Genomic DNA, 23,768 nt, shown 5'->3' with positions numbered 1-23,768 from the left:
GGAAGGGCTTTCAGATTTTTTAAACTCTTAAAATACAAACATATCATGAGCTAATGATTTGGAAATACAACTCGTTTGCTTCTGAAATGGTAGGGATTTGGGACACAACTGATAATTTTAAGTGAGGGAAAATGGCCAGGAGGAAACATTTGTACCAATGTTGCTCTGTCTATAACGACATCACCATATTTCTGCCTTGCTAGTTCAGGATGTCAGTGAAAAACTAGAAACAGACTGGGTTGCCCTGGAAATGAGGGAAGTCCCACTTTTCCTTCTTTTATAGCCTTCAGGCTGAATCAGGAGCTCAGAGTGGTTTTAACTCATTGTTGTTCACAGTCGTGTTTTTCATACTGTGATGGACAGCCAATGGAATGTTAGTCCATGAAAAGAAAGCGTGCTATGGTTAAGTAAATTAAGAAAGTACTGTATACTATATCTCCCCTGTGGGAGAGTCTCAATGAATATCATTAGACTAGTTTCTGAGAAAGTCTGTAATAAGGGAACTTGTTTTTAACATGATGAGTTTATAATAAATAATAATACATAATATTATAAGTTTATTATATATTATATTTTATTAAATTATATTTATATTTATTTTCTATTCTATTAAAGTATTATAATTTATCTATAAATAGATAATTTATATATAATAAACTACCCCAGAGTCTCAGTAGCTTAATATATTAAAGGTTTATTTCTCACTCATTGCAGTTCCATGTGGGTCAGTGGGTAGTTGGGAGAGGAGAGCTGTGCCGCACATGGTCATTTAAGGACCTGTACTCCACCGACTCTGTGGGGCCATTATTTTCCAAGGCTTTAGAGTTCTCCACTAGATTTTTTGCATCCACTCAGCAGGGGAGGGAAATATGGAGAATTCATCATGCTCCTAACCATGTTTGTAGGAGTTGCTGTCCATTCCCACTAATATTCCATTGGTGAGAACTAGTCCTAAGGTGCACCTAGAGGTAGGGGCACCGGGAATGTGCCTAGGAGGAAGAAAAAACAATGGATATTGGTGAACAGTCCCAGTAGCTGTCACAAGTTTTCCTGCTGCCCCCAAATATCTTTTGTACCCTTTCCCCTACAACATACAAATTCACATCCCAAGGGAGCTACCCAAAGTCCCATCTTGTCTCTATATTCAGCTGAAAATCCAGGATTTTTTGGCGATGCAGAGTTATCTTCGTCAGAGGCAAAATGGGAGCTACATGGTAGTTTCTGACCCACACCGATTCTGAAATCCTTCTATAGGCATACCTCAGAGATATTGCAGATTCAGTTCCAGACTACTGCAATAAAGTGAGTCATAATCTTTTTGCTGGTGAAGGTTGTTGCCTTAAATTTGTAAAAAATGAAATATCTGTGAAACACAAGAAAGTGAAACATAATAAAATGAGGTATACCTATAGTCACTCAGGTCTGAAGCTCCCTGCCTCAATTCACGGATCTGCTTTCCAGGAGAAACTTATTTGTTTATTGTCCAGGGCCTTGGCTCTGTGCTCTGAGAGGGTCCCATGTTCGGTATGTTGTCTATTCTCATCTGAAGTGAGTGGTGAGGAGTAAGCCCTACTTGGTAGCGGTGCAGACTTTGCAAGCCACTTCTAACCATCTTATCTCAGAATCCAGAATCTGGCCAGACCTGCAGGTAATAGCTAAAGAGCCTCCACCAATTGGGGTGAATGGACTATTGATGACAGTATTAACCAGATTGGACATTTCTATGATGCTACTGGTTTCCAAATACTTTTATATACATTATTGTATGTAATCCTCAAAGCAACCTAATGAGCTGGGGGAGGTGGGAATGGTTTGTTTTAACCAAGTTTGGGCTATTGTGTGGGCTAGTTACTCAGGCTGTTCAGGTTAATTCTGACCAGGCATCAGATTTGATGAGTCATCCATCTCTTTCCACCAAATGACTTGCTTTTGGCAAAGGAGGCTGACATGATTCTTCTCATTCTGAGAAGCCTCATTTAGGTCTGCAACACCTGATCCCACCCTGCTCTCTCCTCTTTACAGATCCATGGGCTTTAAGTTCTGGAAAGGCCGATGATATTGTTCTAGAACCATGACTCACTCCATCTTCTCCAGAGGCTGAGTGGTTCTTCAGAGGTACCTTCAGGGGTCAGTTCAGAGCAAGTGAGGTAGGGGTGGCAGTTGAGAAGGGTTCATTAGTCTTGGCTCTGGGGTTCTTCTCCTCGTTCTTCTCCTCCCTCAACCAGGGCAGCCCAGATTTGGTCTCTGTCATTAGAATAAAGTGTTCTAATATTAACAAAAAAACCCTTGAAAACCATGGTTAATAGCTAAATCCATCATTTCTGCAGATGAAAAATGTGAGGCCTGAGAGGTTAATCGATTGGCTTCATGTCACACAGATGGTCACTGGAGGAACTGGCATTAACACATAAATGAATCCCACATAAATGCTTTATGCACTGAAGTGGCTGCCCGTTACTTGCTTGGTGTGGCACATGTTTTAAAATAAAGGATGGGAGTCGGGCTCTGCGCACAACTGAGAGCATGGGTGACTTGGGCAGGCAGCTTCACCTCTTGCTGTTGGTCTCCCACTTCCTCATTAGGTGAAGCCAGCTCAATCCTGGCTTCCCATCCAGGGCAGAGCTACTCTGTGCTTGGCTGATGGTGCACCCCGTTAGGATCTTGGCACCTCTCATGCATTTTATCAGCCCCTATTTGACAGAGGCACTGCCTGAATTCCTTATGTCATTCTATCCCCGCCTCCTGCCCCCGCCATGCAGTTGGCGAACAGTGCTGTTTAAAATCTCAAGTAGGAGGAGACATTGTTGAATTAGGTTTTGAGCTTTTAGAATGTTGTTCCTTCCCAGATGTGAAGATAGTATGGATGGAGGTCAGTTTGATTCAGTCTCTATCCATGTTCTGAGAGTATTAAATATGCAAGAGATGATTGCTCTCTGTCCATGTCTCCTTCCCCACAATTCTCACCACATATTTGTTTTTGCTCAGGACTGGAAAGGAGTGATTGCTTTAAATGTGCTTTTCTTTTACCAACTGGAGAAATACCTCACTGTGTCTGTTTAAATGTGGCTTTTCACACAGTTCCAGCTTTCGTAGGGGGAGGGGCATGAGTAATTTCCTTCTGTGTATCTTATTGCCCTGAAGAGAGGAAAACGGAGCCCCAATGTTTGGAATGCCAATGACTTAGTAAGTTTTTAGCAGGTCTGCCACTTGTTCCAATCCCCAAGTTTGGCCCCAGAAAAGACTCTTGCATTTGGATTATAAGTGGGAGGGGTTCAGAAAGCTGAGGAAAGCCGGGCCTCAGAAGTTGATGGTGGTGTGGTGTGCCTGCCCCACCCAGGATTCTAAATGTCCTTCTACACGCCTGTCTGGTGCTCAAGTGCTAGGGCCACTCTGACAAGAAGGTTCTGTGAGTTGGTGTCCATCAGGGTAATAGATCAGAGTAGACTTTGTTGGTAAGAGTTTGTCCGTATTTGAGAGCTAGAGCCTGTTTACTTTACAATTAGAGTCACTTTCTCAGTTGTTTATATTCCATTTTTAATTCTTTCTGCTCCTTGCTTTGTTCTTTTGGCCTTTGAGAAATGAACAAAAATTCTTTTTAATAACTTTTAAAAAGGTACCGTAATGTTGTCCAGAGAAGAAAAAGTGATCAAATTGCCCAACAGAGAAACGTCCATTTGAGTTTTTATTTGCCCAGTCATAAATCTATATACCCCACCCCTCTAAATGTGTAACAACAAATTAGGAGGTGATTTTTATTTTTTCTAAAATGCCTTCAGGGAAACCCCTTTTAAACCTATGGATTTTAGTCCAATGAGGGATCCTCTTCCTTTGATCTAAATTTTGCATATCGTCTGTTTCTTGCAGGGCTTCCGTATTGTCTCAGGCTCCACTGGAAATGCAGCAAGGATTCCTGGCACATCCCAGTTGCCATAGCAACAGCAGTCTTTCCCATAATGAGCTGCATCATCTGAACTGATGTCACAGCATCATGCAGCAGGTCAAACAAGGCATCTCCTAGTATTGCATCCTACAGATGTGCTGTAAACATCAAAAGAAGACGGTGGGAGCAGGAGATGGTGAGTGTTAAATGTCTGGGCATTAATTGTATGGCTGTTTTGTTGGTTAGTCTGTGTCTGCTTAGGCGGAGATTGGGGGATGTTGTCTGCTTAAAATGGACTAGGGAAAGAAGGGCTGTTTTACCTAAATCTGTTTTTCAGGCTGCTGGGTTAAGACAAAGGCCTATAAGAGTAATAAAGGAATCAAAATACATAAAATTATTCTTGCTCCATCTCTGCCTGTTGTTTTTAGTGTTCTCATGGAATTTTTCATAAACATAAGATAATTTTCTATTGCAAAACACCAAATAGACTCTAAAATGAGTAGTTCACAGTATTTCAACATTGTAAAGATATGTATTTCTTTTTTATGGGGCAGAGCTAATCGGTCCCCTCTCTGCTCTCATGATTTATGAAATATTTAGTGATTTGCAGTATGAAATTCAGTATTTACCTAGATTGGGTTTCAGTTTCTTCATGGCAAGGGACGACTGCTGAATAAGCATTTGATATAACCCTGATGTGAAAGGGGATCTCATGCATGTTCAAGACAGAATTTATTAAAAACATGAAGACGCAAACCAAATAAAATTACCTGAGCCTTTTGAGTTTTTCAACCCATGTCCTTCATAGTTTTTGAAGGACTGCCACAATATTTTTCCATCTCCAGATAGTCTCTAAAATAGCGAGAGTTGTTCGCAGGCTGACTTGTAACAAGTCCCCTCTCTGCGGCAGTTGCAATGAAGGGTAACCCTGCAAGTGGCAGTGGTGTTGCTATCTCTTGTTTAACTTTAGCCGGATTCTTGTAAGACAAATGAATAAATAGCAGGGTCCTTAGTGATTGTGGTGAATACGTATCTTTGGGTTCAGTCATACCCTCAACTCAATTCTGAAACTCCAGATAAACATGTATCATTTTCATTTCAACTCCTAGCTCTGTCTTTGGGGATTTTCTTTTTTTTCTCTTTCCCTAAAAAAATGTTGTCTGAAAGTGTCAGATAAGGAGCAGTATGTTGCTTTTTGTTTTGGGAAATGAAATGAATTTCCCTGGTGCAGCTGATTGCTACTAAGGGAGGGAGGAGGAGGCACATGTCAGTTCAATTGATCAATATGTCCACTTGGAATCAGGGAGTGGTCTTTTGGCTTAGTGCTGCTGAGTTGATAGTTTTTATTTGAAAAGTCTTACAGGAAAGAATAGCAACCCTGAGTTCCTCTTCTTTTAGTCTGTTTTTTGAGATTGAAAGAGATGCATATAAGAAGCAGGAAGGGCAATACTTCTAGCCAGCTTAGAGTGATTTTTTTTTTTTTTTTTGTACAGAGTCAAGCATATTGGTCCCATTAGACACTAACTGGATTGAAAGACCTCAGATTTTAATTAGTTTGTTTATACATATCACACATATGCTGCTTTCAGTCCTTGAAGATTAGGTGGCTGACATGCAGCTATACGGGTTGGAGGAGGTCAGCTCAGCCTGGCTTTATTGCAAGCACTTAGGAGCATGAATTGTTCATTGCCTGCTTTTTTGTCGTATAATGTGAACAGAAAGCTCTGCTGGGATTACTGGGTGTGAATGCAGCCAAGGCAGAAGCTCTTAGGTGACAGAGAGGAGTGCTAGATGGTGATGGGGGAAGGGAAAGTATATCTAGTGGCTGGATTATGATTCTGGAGAAAATCACTCAGTGCCCACTAGAATTCTTTTAAAGTATTACTTCCAAGGAAAAGCGATGACAAAAAACTTGTTCAGTTATGTGAATTGCTAGAAGTAAAAATTACCAAAGGCAGCATTTTAAGGACTTTTTTTATTTGCTTAATTTTTGTTTCTTTCGTCTAACAGTGCTCTCAGCTGCTTCACCATGGGCGATTTGTACAATTACTGGAAGGTCTCAAAAGCCAGATTCCTTAAGGGCAGTGTTAGAAAAAAGTGGAGTCATGCTTTGAGAGTGGAGAAGGCGCTGGTGGGTGTGGGCTGACGCAGTTACCTGGTGGAATATCCTTCCAGTTCAGACGAGCCTGTGATCTCCCCCTGCCTCTGCAAATGTTCAGAATGCAGTTATAGTTTCCCAACTTTATGCTTTTGTGTTCTTTTTGCTCCCGGAGAACAAAGCCCCAGTAATAGAGCTGTCATCCTGGTGCTCGGTTTCTTCATTGAGGGCCACAGCCTGTGCTGCTCTCCTGTGAGCTGCATGTCTTAATTACTGGCTAAGGCTCTTTCAGTTGCCTCAGTTTTAATATATCCCCAAGGGGGTGGGAGTGGATGGAGCATGTGTGTATGTATGGGGGAAGGGAATAATTGCTTCATGGCTATATTTAGTGGTGCTTTACTGAAATTTCCTAGAATTTAAAGAATTTTGTTTCACTGTGATGAATGAAAGATCATCAAGACCGTATTTACTATGTGGCCAAGTTTAGACTATGGAAGCCTCATAAGAAGCTGACCTCCACCATGCTTTTGGCTATGAGTTTTCTTACTGAACTACAAAATTACAGAGAAGTTACCTCTTCTTTAACTAGGCCATGGTGGGGGTGATAAAATAATAATCATAATAACCACAGCTATCCTTTATTCAGTTATTATTTATCAGGCACTAGCCTAAGCATTACATATATCTTTCTTAGTTCTTATAATGACATTATGAGGTAGAGAGTAACAATCTTACTCTATAGGATTAGGTATTATTGTTCACATTTTCCAGAAACCAAGTCTTAGCCAGGTTAACAAATTTGGCTAAAGTCAGTCACATAGTTAAAAAGTGGTTGGGCCAGGATTTCAAACCAATGTGATTTGACTGTGACACCCTCATGCTTACTCATAGTCATCCTAGTTTTATAACATCTTAACTGTATATACCATACAGATCAGTCATCTTTACTCTAACACACTTACCCCACCCCTTCTCATTGTAATTGGAAAATCAGATTTCGCATGTAGAATAAAATCCCATTTACAACACAGAGATCAGTTTTACTGTAGGGATGAGTGTGAGATTTAACTAATGTAGAATTGATGCTCAATTTTTGTCGCCACCCTTGCTTGACCTATCTTTCTAGCAGTATCTCTAAATGGGAATGTTACACAAATGAGCATGGGCATGATGGAGTTACACTAAAAGCAAGTCTTAACTGAGTCAGTAATGATTCAAGTTTTTATACCTGTCTTACCAGCTTCACATTTAGTGCCCTGCTGCCTTTAAGACATTTACATTCCCTGGCACCACCAGGCAAGGACAGATGAGAAGACTTCTCTCATAGCCAGGAAAGTGTACTCTGAATTCATTTCTTGGGTCAAGAGAGTTATTTTGCTGAGTGTATCAGTGGCTGAATCCAAACGCTCCTCATCTCTGACGAAGTACAAGAATGAGAGACTTGTGCAATATCCTGGAAGCCTTGTTTTTAAAGAGAGCTGATGCAGTCATCTCTGTATCATGTTCCCCATCCCCAGCTATCCACACCCAGCATCATTATTGGGCTCTAAGGGCTGTTCTTTGTTTGACTGTGGGGCTAATGCACACACTGACAGCACACTGATATTGATTCCCGTATGGTGAATACTTAGAAATATTATTCCATAGAACTCATTAGCCTTTTCTAGTTTCTGGGAAGAAGTTAACCTTTGTCCTAGCCTTCTTCAAGGAGGCCCAAGCTCATGTCTGCATGAGCTACAGGAATGAGAGGCTGATCAGAGAGCAACAGAGTTACTAAAAACAGTCACTACATGAGTTAGGTCCCAATTAGGGGGTAAAAAAACCCAGTGAATTTAGAGAAGTTCATGGTTCTGCTATGTATGTCTCTGATTTCCTTCTATTGCCGTTGTGAATTATAACCGGTTTTTAATCCTATGGATTCAATTCATTTCAAGAAGTATTTATTGAGTATTTACTATGTGCCAAGCAATGTCAGGGAACAAAGCAGTGAATAAGACAGATGCAAATCTCTTCCCCCACTACATTCTAGAGGGGAAGACAAAAACAAACAGGTAAATTTGAAGTGGAACAATTTATCTCTGATACTGTAATGTGATTTCTACTTACTCCTATGTGCTAAAAAATAAACTCCTTATCTCTACATAGTATATGTGCAGATGCATATATGATATACATTTGGAGGTAAAAATCACTACATGAATACTAGCTTATTTTTCCTGCTTGCATTTGGATTAGAATTTTTCTGGGTGTGGATAAAGCCAGTATGGCAGCTAGCATTTTGTTGATATAGCTATTCTGAAAAATATAACTGTAATAACCAAAAAGTGCATGTCTGTCTCAGTTGACATAAACCTGACATGGAAATATAAAATCTAAATGACAGATTAGTTAAGGAGAGATTTTTTTTTCATTTTTATACAAGGTATTTCTCACCTTTAGAAACTGTTTTTCCAGAGAGCCCTCTAGATTGAATGTCCTAGCCAGTGTGCCAGTGGGAGTATGTAGGGCATGCGGGCAGGTATATCTGTCACCACCAGCCATGAACAGCCTCTCTGTTCACCTAAGTGTGCCTTACAACATCACTTTAAATGGGAAGCATTTCTCTAAATTATATTAACTAATATATTCAGAACTATGATTGTATTTTCATAAATTTCCATAAAATTTTCCAGGTGCATACTCACTCATGTATAAGGTATGTCTGACTGGTGATCACTTGCAGGTTGACTATTCCTTTTTTTAGGGCAATTGTGGATGCCCAAATCTGTAGGTGAGCTATGAATGGGGAGACTTTTAAGGGCACCGTGGTCACTTTTTATAGGACTTTGGCCACAGATACAGATTTTTAGGTATTTTGAATTAATAAGGTACAAGATTTTTTTTCCATAAGCACATATGTCAGCAGCTGCTGAATTCCCCAGTTGGGTTTAAAACTTGATGAGGACAAAGGAGAGACTTTGTTTCCCTTCTAAGCCACTAGCCCTGTTTTATTCTGTTCTTCAGTTCTTGGGCACACTCCCAGCTCTTCCAGTCATCTTGCAACTATATGCTTTGAGTCATAAGGGGAAATGGGGAGTGAATATGGATCCTTTAGAACAGAGTTTCAAACTGGATGATTCATGAGCTGAACCTGACCTGCAACTTGTATTGTATGGCTCCTGGGCAGGCTTCATGGGCTTGTAACCTGCACAGTTCCATGGGACCCTTTGCTTAGTAGGATCCACACTTGGTTCAATGCTCTGCTATGGCCATCTTGAAATTCTTAACAATTTTTGATCAAGGAGTTCTGCATTTTCATTGTACATAGGACCCTGAAAATTATGTAGCCAGTTCCATATGGCCCTTTTGATATAAAAAATTGACACACAAATCTGAATTGCAAGCCTATTGTTAAGAATTAGATGATGTGGCTCATTTGGCAAGAGTTGACTGTCTTTGATGGAGCAGTATTCTCCAATTTATAATGGTCTCCTTCCTCCTACTACCATCCATTTATTCCTAATGCTGCTACTTGAGCCCTGTGGGTGTTTGAATTTGAGACTTCTGCTCTGGAAATTGTAGAGCTTTAAAAAACTAAAGGACCATTTTCAAAGCAGTCCAGAACAAAGACCCTATCCATGCAAATTTAGAGGCATCCATAGCAATTCAGCACCATACACAATAATTCAGTGGCATTTCTTTTTATAGGCAATGGGGGACATATTACATTACACCTGAAGATATTTGGTAAGTTAGGCTTATTTGTCACCACTAGTGCTTTCAGGGGAGAAATTAAATCTTTGCCAAACCAGCTGACTAACCATCCTATTGGTTCATTGTTTATATTAATTCTCCTGCCTTTTGTTTTGCTACTTGATTACTTTTATCACCTTCTTTGTTTAACTCTCATTTAAACTATGCAACATGGGTATTTTTTAGCATGATCCTTTTTTTTTTTTTAATTTTTTTTTTTTATTCACTCTCTCCAGGAGCCTGGAGGCCTATAATCTGACGTTATATTACTATGGGAAGAGTTCACATTTTTTTTTTAATTAAAAAGGGAATTACAGTTAATATTTATAATCGACCCTTTTCCAGCAAGGCAGTTCCAGCCATGCAGAAGATGTTCATAAGTACAGATCTGCCATTACTGTTTGTGGTAATGAGATTCTGGTGACAGAGTTCTGGACCTTACAATAGGTAAAGCCCATCATGTCACAGTGAGAATTGGTTGTATTAATCCACAGATGTTCTGGGAATTGTTTAAGAATTAATATGAATGACTGCACTTGCCATACAGAAAAAAGGTAATATATATATATATATATATATGCTATATGAGCATAAACAAGGACCTGACAAGTCCATGAGGGGCTCTTGTTATCTCTTAGAAGACTGGGGTGAGGTGGGGTGATGGAGTTTTCTCCAAGGATCAAGACGCAAGGAAGGACTCATGGCTTTACTTTGCACCCTGAAACAATCCTAATGCCCACCATATCCACCATTGTACAACCTATAAAACCAGCTGTTTCAGATAATTTCACCAATACAATTCAACAGTCAACAAATGTGTGAAATGTCTACCATGTCCAAAGTCATGTGCTGAAGGAATGTGCAGTTTACAAATTAGGATAACCAAAGACGTGTACATGTGTATTACCTGGACAGCTTATCACAGATTTAACACCACATTGTCTGGGCTCTGCTTCTGGAAGGTCCCGATTAGTTCTTCCCTTGTTCTGGAGGTGCCCTGAGATGGAGCTCCACACATATCTGGGGCTGCCCTCTCATCTTCTGCTCTTTTCATTCAATTCCTTCATTTAATTTCTTTTTTTTTCTTAAATAACTCATTAGTTTTTCTGGCCCACACAAGATTATTGTTTCCCACTCACTCTCAGCTTTTTCAGTTGTTAGTGCTCATAGTTTGTTTCTACGGCAACCAATCTCCTATCACTGTCATCTTTTGGGACAGCTCTGAAGCCACCATAATCCTTCCTACTAGCTGTCCCCTAGGTCCCCATCCCCCTGCCATTGTTTATTACCAATACATTAACATTAAAAATAACCCCTCAAAGATCAAATAACACTCTAACTTGTGAAGTAATCTACTCGCATTTAGCTTTTAATGGCTAATTCAAATATTGCACGGTGTTTAACCTGTTTTTTGTTTTCATGTGAATTAAAAAGGAATGACTCCTTAAAACTCATATTAGTCACTGTTGCAGGCAGTCTGTGTGGGACATTGACTAGAAATAACTAAAGCAGCAGGGCCTTATTTCTAGGAGACCATATGCAAAAATGAAAACAGGTATGCAAATGTAGTTTTTAAAAAATATTTAGTATTGTTACATTGTTTTTCAATTAAAGATAAATAAAAATAAGGGGAGGGGTGGTGAGAAGGTGAGGAGCATAGCAAGGTGCCAGAGAGACGCATGTTTCTTTCTTTGACTGGGAGTGGCATGCAGCTTCTAGAATACTGGAGGGGAATACCTGTCTCAGAGAAGCAGTTCCTTGAAGAGAAAGAACACTTCTGAAAATAAAGGTAAAAATAAAAACAACCACACAACCAGGCATGATTCCTTAGAGAACTCATAAAGAATCATACTGGCGAATTAAGATATGGTTTTCACTGATTTAGTAAGGAATAATTGATAACATGACTTTTTAAACATTTGAATTTTGACTGAATAAACTGAAAAGGTGTTTAGGTTTAGGGTGTCAAGAGATGGAGTGAGTCAAGAAGGGAGACATGGCTATTGCTCTCACGGGACCACCCACCCTGCCCACCTCCCTCACCACTAATCTCCTGCCCCAAGAATACCAGTCTGTATACATATGTGTAAATTGTTGGATCTTAGGATTCTGAAACCTAAAGTGGAAACCTCTCATTTGGTGCAAGTGATTGAAAAGAGTTACTTTAGGTTTGGTAATGTAATATTTCTATCACCATTTGAGGTTCTAGAGGATCTTAGAAGAGAATTTGTTTTTATCTCAAGCTGGTAGACAGCACTCATTTTGCTACTCCTTGTTTGGGTATCGAAGCATATGTGGTATTTACATAAGAATGGTGTTAAGATTTAGCATCCAAGAACCAGAGAAAAACATCATGCCAGAGACTATGATTTTTGTTATTTTCTTAAAGAATAATAAAAAAAATTAAGATAACACATGGGTTTATTCCCCTTCACAGAAAATAAACCTTATAATGCTAACTGGAGCAAAGAACAAAAAGAAAAACACTGTTAGTTAAAAATAATGTGGAGAAACATGTCTCATCTTAAGCTGGTTATATTACCATTTTCTTGGTCCTCTGCCTCTTAGCCTGGCAGGGTGGATTTTGGAGGTAATTGTACTTACCTTTGAACCCTAGCTCTAACACAAAATTATTAGATCTGTCATCTTGAGTTTCTTCGAGTGTCATTTTCCTCATCCATAAAATGAGGAAAATATCCATTTTGCAGGTTGAAACGCCATATTTTTATGTAAAGTTATTGGCACAAAGGTGGCATTTGATAAATAAAAGTTATTATCATTTCACTACTCAGAAGTAGCGGGATAAGAATATTACTCCCCCAAGAAGAAATGTAATTTCTTCTCAAATCCAATCCAGAAACCAAGTATATAATTTTTGGAGCTTTCATCAATGGAAAGAAAAACCTTTAATATATTTTAAATGCTTATACTGTGCTAGGCACATATATTACCTTATCTAATTTCTTTTTCTTGCTTAATTTTTCTCCATAGCGCTTATCACTATCAGCAAACTACACATTTTACCTACTTATTGTTTGTCTTCCCAAGTTAAAGAAAGTTGCATGAGGGCAGAGATTTTTGTCTGTTTTGTTCATTGACATTTCCTTAGCTCCTAGAATAGTGCCAGGCATATAGTAGCTGCTCCATAAATATTTGTTGTGAAAATGAATAAATTCACATAACCCTATAATATGGAAGGAAACACGATTGTTTTCAGTTATGCAGAAAATGAATTCTCTTTTGCAATGCTGCTTTTCAAGGTTCTAAACACCCTGAGTGATTCTTGCTATTTCAGATAGCATGCCAAGAAGCCCTTGTGGCTGATGGTTAGGGCATCAAGCACCATCCAATTATTCTAAATTCTTCCACTGAAAGCAGGTGTACTGTCCGGGCAGCTCTGATGGGTTCCTCCTCTCTATGGAGCTTCCATGAGGAAGATGGGTTTCCACAGGTCATTTGAAAGATGCACTGCTTCTTCTGCTGGTTGGTGATTGTCTCTTTCTTTCCATTTCTTTAGTGAATTTGAGACTCCTTCCGGAAAATTTATTTATTTATTCTTCTTTAAACCTTGAATCTTAGCTGTAAATCTCAGATTTTGAAAGAATCTTCAAGGAAAGCACCAGATAGGGGGAATGACAAGCCATTGCAGTCAGCTCTTCCCTATTGCTATTAAACATGCTATAATGAGAAGAAAAGCAAAGCACAGGCATACGACAATACAGTTGTTTGGCCGGAAGAACATACAGTCTCATAAATGGAGGAAATGATTGAGCTAGTTGATTTCTGCTATATATTTTGAAGTAGAGGCAAACTATATTTTAGCAGTAGATATTTATAGCTGAATTTTGTACCAAAGACATATTCTAAATGTCATGCTTTTGAACTGAGTATTTCTCAGTGAGCAGGTGTGAGATTTTTTTTTTCCTGAAATTCAAACCATTTGACAGCATCCTACTTTTGTCTTTCTCTTTTAAAAGGCAGAACAATATCCAAAAGCAGTTAGAAAAACATCCTGGGAGAAGGCAGTGTTCTGGTTATACCATAAAAAATAAAAATAACAGGCTGAGTAAGAAAATGTAATGCCATTAAATTTAAAAACTCACAGCATTTTTATTTTATGATTATGAAACATATTTAGTGTATTTACTTTTAGCAACCTCATCATGCTACAAGATAAAAATTATCCCTCATAAAAATTTTCTTACATCTGCAGTACATCCTGTGGCTTTTGCAATACACAAGGGCATTATTGTGTTCAGATAGCATGTTATTCTGACCTTTTAAAGAGCCCTAGACTGGAAGTTAAAAATTGAGTTTTACTACCTCCTGACATAATGTTCCTGAACTTTAGTTTCTTTTACAATAAAACAAAAGGGTTAAATTTAAACGATTTTTGTTTCTATTTAGCTCTAATATTTTCTGTCTCACTGAGTTCTCCATATCTTTCAGTTGATCAGCCTTGAGATTTTTCTAAAATGATGTTCCATAGAATATTTTAAATTTGCTTACTGCCCTCATGTAGATGAAAACGTTTTAACTTATAACTATTTAAATTTCGCACTGTGCTTTTCATTAGCTTGTGCTTCACAGTACTCCTGGTAGTTAAACTGTAGTTAATGCATAAGGTTTCACTTAAACTAACAAATCATTGTCTTTCACAACAAACTTTCAAATAGTTTCCTTATCTTCCAAATTCATGTATTTTCTATTTTTCTTTCTCTTTTTATCCATAAAAAAATATATTTTGTTAATGAGCTGAGTGAAATACTTGGTTCTCTTCTACACGTTCTATTGAGTATGGAATCTCTTTAGAAATTCACATTACTGCTCCAGACATTCATAAAAAATACCAGTGTCTGCGCTTTTATAAGGTCAAAACATATGGAATTCTCATTTTTTTGTAAGTCAAAAGTGGCCAAATACTGGCAGTTTCATGTGATTCAACCCAATAATTTGCTAATAATCATAATAACATTAGTCTTTACTATTTTCATGATTCAGTGACGAAAGTCAGTTCTTAAATGAGTTAGTGAAGTAGTGCAAGGAGCACAGTGAGCCTTTGGTGAAAGACAGATCTGGGATTAAATTCTGCTTTCCTGCTACCAACAATGTGCCTTGGGTAAGTTGCTAACTTTGCTGAGCGTCAGTTTCCTTGTTTGTAAAATGGACATGCTGATGCCTGCCTCACAGCCTTGCTGAGAAGAATGCCATGGCTCCCAGAATGGTGCCTGATACAAGCTTCCCACTCAGTCACTGGTCATGATATTATTACTAGTAACCATCAGAGCACTCCCTCAGCCATAAATATCTAATTGTTTACCTACTAAACACGTGGACCTAAGTAGATTAAATGAGAAATGGTCACAAGAAGAAGCAGATTCTTAGGAAGGGGAGTTCTACCATCTAGGGCAGTGTCGGCCATTGAAAAGATTCCCGAGGGACATTTTTGGGGGAGAACAGGAAGGTTGTCCTTCGTGTTGTCAAGTAACTGTCTCTGGAGCAATAGTTTCATAATTCATTTGGCATCCACAAATTTGCTTCAGCAGTTCTCCTTTTTTTGTATTTGTTTTTTGAGTACTAGTAACAAACTTCTTTTATGAGAACTATGGACTTTTAAATTGTATGTATTTATAACAAATAGGTTTTAAATTTTATTCCATAGAATTTTTTGAGCTAAAATAAGTCATAGAGGTTAAATGTTCAAAATGTTCTATATGTTTAGTACCTGCTAGGTAAACAAGTTTAATGTTTTATGTAGTATAAAATAACTCCTGTGAAGCCATGAGTCTTGTCCCAGACTGGAAGGGACAAATCTTAAACTGTCCGTCTTTTCTCTAATCTTGTGCTTGTCGATAGCTTCTCCTGTAGCCACGTGCTGCTGATGACTCATGAGTTGCCAAGTCCTGTAGAGTTTCTAACTCTTTGGCATTTGGTGAAAACCACTCCAGATAATTTTTTATTGTGTAACATAGATTTAGGTCACACTCCCCCACCTCTTGGCTTTTTCTAAACCATGTATCTGATATTATTAGACATTTTCTCATGGAAGGCCCTTACGTCTCCATGGTTGTTCTAGTTGTGCTCTGAACCTTTTCCAGCTCTGTTGCAGCCTGTGTCTGGGACAATGTCAGGTGTCCAGTGTGGCCAGTGTGCTGTGGTGAAGAGGGGAAGGGAATGCACGATGTGAGCACTGGACGGGGACTCTAATGAACAAGAGATGTGCTATCCTAGATGAAAAGTTTATTTTTCCTCCCTTTGAAATAAGAGTTTATCTGATTAGAGAGTTCCAAAAATTGACGTATAAAGTTACTATATCCTGACTCAAGAGGATTGCATATTGCTGATTGCAGCTCCAGAATGCATTTTTTTTTTTTTGCAGGCATGATTCTTATATGTCTGTTGAATTAAGTCCAATGGACAAGAGCCAGTTTTAACTCTGCAGCTCACAACACTGGCATTATTCACAGTAAGGTTCGCAAGAGACCAAAACAGCGACTTTTTTTCCCCTTGAAGGATTCAGACAACCAGTTCCCATGAGGAAGGCAGGTGGCATGTTGCTGAGCTGGGCTTGGGGTCAGCTAGATCTTTTGAGTTCTAATCCCAGTCACAGACTAGCTACTTGCCTAGGGAAAGTTGCCACACCTTTCTGGGCTCTGCTTTTCTTCATAATGCCTGTCTTGCCAAGCACCGCGTGGTTTAGACACAACGTGTCTAAGGCACCTAGCACAGTGCCTAGGGTCCAAGAAATTCTCAGGAATGGTCGGTGGAGGCTGGGGCTATTCACAGTGTAAAAGGAGGACTAACTGGTGGCCAGCCTCACTGCCTGGCCTTATGTTAGGAGAATTTCTGTTTCAATACCAGGCCCGTGGGATTCAGTGGTCACATTAATCTTGCTCCAGCATCTTGACCAACTACGCTGCTTCTTTCCTAAATTGGACAGGAATAACCACATCACGTGGCCAGTATTTGTATATCAAATTTTATTTTCCTTACGCTTCCTTTCTAATTTAGGGAAAATATTTCCACAGAAAATTGTTTTAGGCCCAGCAAATAATAAAACTTACCGTTAAAACTCTCATTGTCTTGTCAAGGGAAATTCCACATCTTAAAATGTGTATTTACTTCTTTAATGCAGAATCAGTTCACACAATCTGTTGTAGAGTCAGATATTAAAATACTCTGTATAGGTAACTTAACATTTTCCCCAAAGGTGTTGAGTATGTAAGCAGACATAGGGATTATGTATCTACTCTCAGGGGACAAAATTGCCTAGAGGAGTTTTTCCAGTATAGGTAAAGTTTTGTCTTGGAAATGATTATGTTATTTAGCAATGAAGATTACTATTCCTAACATTGTCTGCTGTGGTGTAGTCTTGCGCCTCTCAGCTTGAATGGCCTCCGTCACTGAGCTCCAGACATGTCTGCCCTGTGTCTATGTTGAGTTGGTCATCTGTCCCAGCGGTAGACCGTGTACTGGCACCAGGATCAGAAGGTTTCTGGAGAGAACTCATCCTAAGAGAGGTGGAGTGATTCTGAGCCAGCATGATATGCGTCACAAGGAGGTGTTCTCTCTGTCACCCACTAGACTCATGGCTGAGTCCTGTAAAAGCTGGGGAGGGGCAAGTGGGCTGCACATACAAGTTATTACACTAAAGAATCTGTACGTCATCTGAGCACAAGACCATTTCTTTAGCAGCCTTCAGTAGACTATATTGTACAAGAGGGAGAAAGGTGTGTTTTCCCCATGGATGCTCTAACCAGAGGCTTCCAAATTCTTTTGATTGATATCCTAATCTGTTATAAAATGTCTAAGTCCTCTCTTGTATTAATAATTATGTATTTCAGAAAACATACTCAAAAGCAAAAATTAAAAACGATGAAACAAAAACCCAAATATTTTCTTCACATGCCCAAATATTTGTCTTGCATCTTCCATGGAGTGAGCCCCTACCCTGCAACACCTGCTCTGAAGCGTTAGTGGGAGGGGCCTGCTGGTACCAGGAAAAAGCCGCTCTTCCTGGAAAGTGCTGTAAAGAGTGTGGGCAGCTCTTCCTGCCCACACTGTAATGAGTATGTGCACACATGAGACCCATGCTGAAACTATGAAATTCTACGCAGGGCCCTCTTTTTTAGATAGCTGACTCTGGTGAGGCAGGTAAGAGCGGAAGAAAGGTGAAAGAAAAATGTAAGATTATTACCAATGATGTCACTTCATTTGTACCTCTGGGCTGGTGAGCCCTGAGGAAACTTGAGTTATATGAATGAAAATATATATGAGACATTGTGTTTGTATTGGATTTTAGAATTTACCATTAGTTTTTCACATGTAACTCCTCAACAACTCTATAGAGTATGAAAATTGAGAATTTCTTTAAGCCAATTTGGTCACACCTAATTTTCAGGTTCATTTTGGAAGTCATAATAGCCACCTGAGTAGTTTGAGGTGGTGATAGCTCTTCTTCCACAGCCTTGTTTTCAAGCTATAATGAATGCAAGCCTCAGACCAAAATTTACCACATATACAGATATTTATTAGACTAGCATTCATGAACAAAGTTGGCACAAAATATTTCATACTATCTGTTTGGTAGGTTTGATGAAGACCCAGCTCTATTTCCTATTAGGTGCTCCAACTGTATATTAAGTAAAAGCTTTACTCAAGGTAGGATTCTGCATCCTTTAGTAAGCATCATGCAATCAGATATTCTTCTAAACCAGTGGTTGGAGACAAGGACAGTTTAGGGATTGAGCTTTAGACATCACTAAGCAGCGCATCTGAGAATTCTTCTCCTTTCTTCTTGCAAGTTTCTGCAATATTTTAACTAACTCACACGTTTTGAATACCTTTAATTTTGCCAAAGAAAATCCATTTCTAACTTTAAGCTTGCTAAATGGTAAAGCAATGGTTATTGATTAAGATAGGAGAGAAGAAATCCTATTTCTGATATAATACAGTTTGGTCCATGCCCACCATTCTTGGACTGTATATTCCAGATAATCACTTTAGCTCACTCTGCCTAGAAATGAAGTTTAAATTAATTGTCGCATATATCACAGATGATACTGAAGTATTTAAAAGTAAATTAAAGATCTTATAACATTGGGTTACCATTTTATGTTGATGCTTACGATCTATGATTTGTACAAAGTTTCTCAGCTGGTAAGAAAAAAAAATGAACCCAGGCATAAATGTCTGTAAATCCCATGCTCTCTTTGTAAAACCGATCGACCTGACTATATGCACTTCCAGTGCTGGCCTCCTGGGAGTGAAGCCTTCTCCTCATTGGCTGCTTCTTAATAAAGTTTAGTTAATAGTACTATCCCAGCATTAGAAAGTAAGAAATCTGCTGCCTCTGCTAACTTGGTCCCTCCTGTACCTCTTCCTGAGGAGAGGAAAGACAATCCCCATCGGAATTATGTGGCTTTGCTTAAATTCCCATAGGTGGCTTTGGTTGCTTTGGTTCTTATAACTCTTTTCCTCAAGGAAATTGGAATATGTTTTCCAGAGCCTAGAGGGCATATGTGTAAAGCCACATAGCGCCCAAGGGGCATCACCCAAGGCCAAGGACTGCTCTGAACAGTGAGATGAAGATGAAGGACAAGCAGTTTAAGAGCCTAGAGGAGACAGCTGGGTGGGACCACACTGGGAGTGAAAATGAAAAGTTCGAGGTGGGCCAGACCAGAAATATGCTAGATAGGCACCAGGGGATTTTAGAAGCTGCAGCCTGTAGTGTGGATCAACTGGCTTTCCCCAGAAGAATGTAGGCCTGAGACAAAGCAAGAATAACCAAAAATAAAATCAGTACATTCTGAACTACAAAGAGCAAAAAGCAGTTATTCGAAAACAAATAGAAACCCAGATTATTTCATAACAAGAATGTGGATACTGAAAAACTCAGAAGATTTATATCAGATTGAGGAACATCTGTTCTTTTGAGTAGCTTTCCTCTGGCAGTGGTTTTAACCCTAGACCCTATGAGGCTTCTGGTATATCCACAGTGCTCCCTACTCAACAACTCTGCAGGCCTCAGGTAATGCCTTGAAAGGTGGGAGTGGTCCTGTATCTTTCACTCATTCCTATTCTGGTGTCCTGAGCCTGCCTATTGGTCCAACGGTCCTCCTCATAGATCTTCCCAGGACAGATCTCTAATTCTTATGCCCAGAGGAATCCTGGCAGCTAGTCTAACAAGCCAGTGCACTTGAGATAGAGGTCCCGTTTAAGTCATCCCCTTTAGGACCCTTGCTGTTGGTTATCTGGTCCACAAAAGGAAGTCTCTAGTACCTATTACTCAATAAGAACAATGACGTTGGTGTTTGACACAACAGGAATTGTTTGAAAGGAATTTACAGATCTATTGGACAGTAGTTATTTCCGTAACAATGACATTGCAGTATTTCAAAACAATAGCTATTTTGGGCAGGAATTTAAAACTGCTCCTTATAGATCCAAAGTGGTTTGACTTGTATATGGGAGAGATTATTTCTAAATGCCCTTCAAATGTTTTATTTAAACTTAAAAACTTAACAATCAAGGATATCTTTTTCCACAGAAGTTCTTTGATTTTATGGCCTTGTGTAGGTGCTAAGAAAGGAGGAAAAATATTTTATGGCCAGAGAGAGAATGCAGAATCCTGGGTCAGGGGTGGAAGAATGTCTATTTCTTGGCCTTACATGGTCCTGAGCCTCAGAAACATAGAAAGATTTGTGGACCTATCAAAGCTTGAAATAATCACTAATGGGATACAATTTTAGGATTTGGAAGTTCTGTATTTACTAAAACTGTGCATAACAACAATAATAATGACTTTCTTCCATTTACTGAGCACTTACTCTATGTCAGGCTCTATGTTAAGAAGTACTTAGTAATTAAATCTTCAACAAATTATTAAAAAGTAGTTGAAGGGACATACACAGTGCTCAGATATTGGTTTCTAAACACTATTATCCAATAAAAGGAATTAGAACTCTTTGGAGAAATGGCTAATTGTAGGACTAGGGGAGGAGAAAATTTAAGATAAGTATGAACATCTTTTAGTGTGAGGAAATAAGGAAGTGATCAGAAAACGAAAGGGCGGGGCATAACAAAGCCACACAGGAGCCAAGTAGAAAGAGCTTTTAATGGCTAAATTTGAAACAATTTGAGCAATAAAATAAATAATGTAATATTGAATTATAGTCCAAAGCATAAATAAACAAACATACATGAGTACATATTAACATAAATAAGTGACTGAATAAATAAATAGAGGGGAAGAGACAAATCTTTTTTTGTAGAGGAATTTCAAATAATACGTATAAGTACTCCAATCTCTAGGTGTAAGAGCTTAACCCACCTCTCTGAGCCCCCCATGAGGGCGGGTTAGGTTTAGTGACTTACTTCCGAGAAACAGAGTATGGAAGGGGAAAAAATAGTACATTTACAGTGGTGAATTCTGGAAAACACCACGTTAAATGAGTGGTGAAAGTTAATGTCATCAGCAATGTCATATACCCCAATAGAATGTCATGGTAAAGTCATTTTATCTCTATCTTTCTACAACCCCATTCTAATCATGAGAGAAACATAAGACAAACCCCAATTTGGGAACATTCTACAGAATAGCTGGCCTGTGTTTCTCAAGACTGTCAAGGTCATGAAACAAGGAAAGCCTACGAAACTGCTACAGATCAGAGGAGATGAAGGAAATAAAACTAAAGGATGTGTGGTACTCTAGACTAGGTCTTGGAATAAAGAGGATATTAATGGAAGAACTGATAAAATTCAAATAATGTCTGGATTTTAATTAATAGTAATGTACCAAGTTCAGCTTTATAGTTTTTACACATGTACCTTGATATAGGAGATGCGAACAATGGAGGAAACAATGGGGGTATTGTGGGAACTTTCTGTACTATCTTCACAGCTTTTCTGTAAATCTAAGAGTATTCTAAAATAAAAAGTTTATTAAAATAGATAAATTAATGAATAAATAAAGAAAATAGTTGAAAGTTAAAAAAAGTAATACTGGCTTATTTTTTAAAAATCAGAGTATTGTAGAAAATAAATAATGAAAATTCTCCTCTTCTCTGAGTAGGCCCTCTAAGCTCACTTCATTAACAATTTGGTCTAAATTTTCCCAGACATTTTCTATGATATATATACATACTTTAAAAATGTATAACTGGAATCTTGCTTTCATTTTGTCCTGTGACATATTTTTTCTCTACTGAACAGTAAATTATAGAATTGGTTTCAAGACAAAAATGTAATGATTTTCCAGGTGATTTTTAAATGAGAATATTTATTACAGCATTGCTTCCACAGCAGACTAGCTTTCGATTCTCCATCTTAATCTTTAAGCTTTTTAGATATACTTTACATAGCTAGTTCTTAGCCATTTCTAAATTTTTGTCATATTGTCCAAGATTGTTACCTAATATGCTCTAAAAATAGTATTTGGTAATCATAGATTTTTAGGAAACAAAGATTAAGAAAAGAAAGTTATTAATCATTAAAGAATATAAAGTAGGAAAGATATTACTAGTTGACTACATTTAGGTCATAACTTTGTAAATGGATACTAACTGAAGTTGTTAATAATAGAAACTGGTTCAAGTAGGATAAGAATAATAACCTCTGATTATCTGAGCTCTGAGCCAGAGAAATTACTCATCTGAATAAGGTTTTCTTTATTTTCAGCCCCTTGTAATGCAGTGGAGCTGAGACTTGAGCCTTGGTTTGTCTTAAGTATCATGTTGTACAACCTCCCACCCCCACTAAGTAGCCCAGGTGTAGAAGCTGTAGAGTAACCTGTCTGTGGGTACTTATTTCTGTGCAACCCTGGGGGACCGTGTGTGTGTGTGTGTGTGTGTGTGTGTGTGTGTGTAATTGTGAGCAAGCAAAGCAGCTACCAAAGCAACGATAGCCTTGAACACATTTGTGTCTTTCCACAATGCCAGATTTATTGAGTAGAACCTTTTCAGATAAACCAATCAGGTACCCATGCAGGGCAACACGCAACACATAGAGAGAGGAAGTACAGGGTCTTATGTGACATAGCAATGGAATGGAAGTCCTTAGCATTGTCAATGTGAGCTCTGTTGATTGGCAGCAACTATAGCTGTGTGTTGGTCCCACAGTAGCTATGACAGGCAGAAGGTCAGAGTCTTCAGCTCTCAGGACACTCTTCCGTGATGCTATGGGGTCAGGCTTGAGCATCATCTGCCTAAGGTGTTCCGTTTAAGTGGACCTTACCAGGTGAGATCCTCATGCTTATCAGCCCCTAGAGATGGGGGCTGATGCCTGTGGTTTTGGGTGTTCCGATCATACCCTAAGGGCATTCCTAATATGTGCCAGTTGCCATTACTGTCATGGCTCCCATGTAAAGTCCTAAAAGTCTTCAATTCTTTATTCTCTATACTCTGTGCGTGTGTGTGTGTGTGTGTGTGTGTGTGTGTGTGTGTGTGTGTGTAGGGGGGTCTTCAGCATGTTCCTTAGGCCATTTCTCACATCATAGCCAGTTCTTGCCCATTATCAGCCTACATCGTAACAATCCTTCACTGGTCAGCTTCACTGTGCCATTCGCAACCTTCCTCTCGTTTCTCAATGGCTGGTATATCTCTGCAGAGAGAAGTAAAGCAAATGAAAGGTATCTCTTCCATGTCCTACCTCCCTGATACAAATCTATAAGTTGGTACACTCTTCTTTAGCTACTTCCTTCGAGTTTTACAGGAAGAGGCAAATATTGTTAAAAGCATGAGTTTTGGCGTCAGGAACAAGCATACCTATTCCCTCCTCTGCTGCTGCAGCTGTATGACCTTGGACAGTTTATTTAAAATGTTCTAATAGTCAATTCCCCATTCTGCAAAATGAACATAATAATTATAGTACCAACTTGGTAGTATTAGAAGATACTGCAGGTGAAGTCTGTGTAGCATGGTGTTTGGTACAATAAGTACTTGGCACAGTAAATGACAATAGTAGCTTTCTGTTCAGATTAAATCCATCTTCAAGGGCTTGCCTAGATCTTAAATTTCTCCTGTTGCTCTGACTCCTTCCTCTATCTATAAATATGCTCCA

At 38.8% G+C, this 23,768-nt stretch overlaps 1 protein-coding gene across 4 annotated transcripts in view; it reads left to right on the top strand.

Moving 5' to 3' along the window:
* AKAP6 (A-kinase anchoring protein 6) overlaps positions 1 to 23,768 on the top strand; it is a 504,258-nt gene that overhangs the window by 75,835 nt on the left and 404,655 nt on the right. For all 4 annotated transcript variants that reach the window (XR_001594257.2, XM_016123631.2, XM_036239029.1 and 1 more), the window contains one exon: positions 3,865 to 4,076. The gene's annotated coding sequence lies outside the window, so the exon portion shown is untranslated. The remainder of the gene's footprint in view (positions 1 to 3,864; positions 4,077 to 23,768) is intronic.

The sequence above is a fragment of the Rousettus aegyptiacus genome, unplaced genomic scaffold, assembly GCF_014176215.1.
Source record: "Rousettus aegyptiacus isolate mRouAeg1 unplaced genomic scaffold, mRouAeg1.p scaffold_m13_p_3, whole genome shotgun sequence".
In the NCBI taxonomy this organism is placed as follows: Eukaryota; Metazoa; Chordata; class Mammalia; order Chiroptera; family Pteropodidae; genus Rousettus; species Rousettus aegyptiacus.
This window is presented reverse-complemented; position numbering and strand designations above follow the sequence as displayed.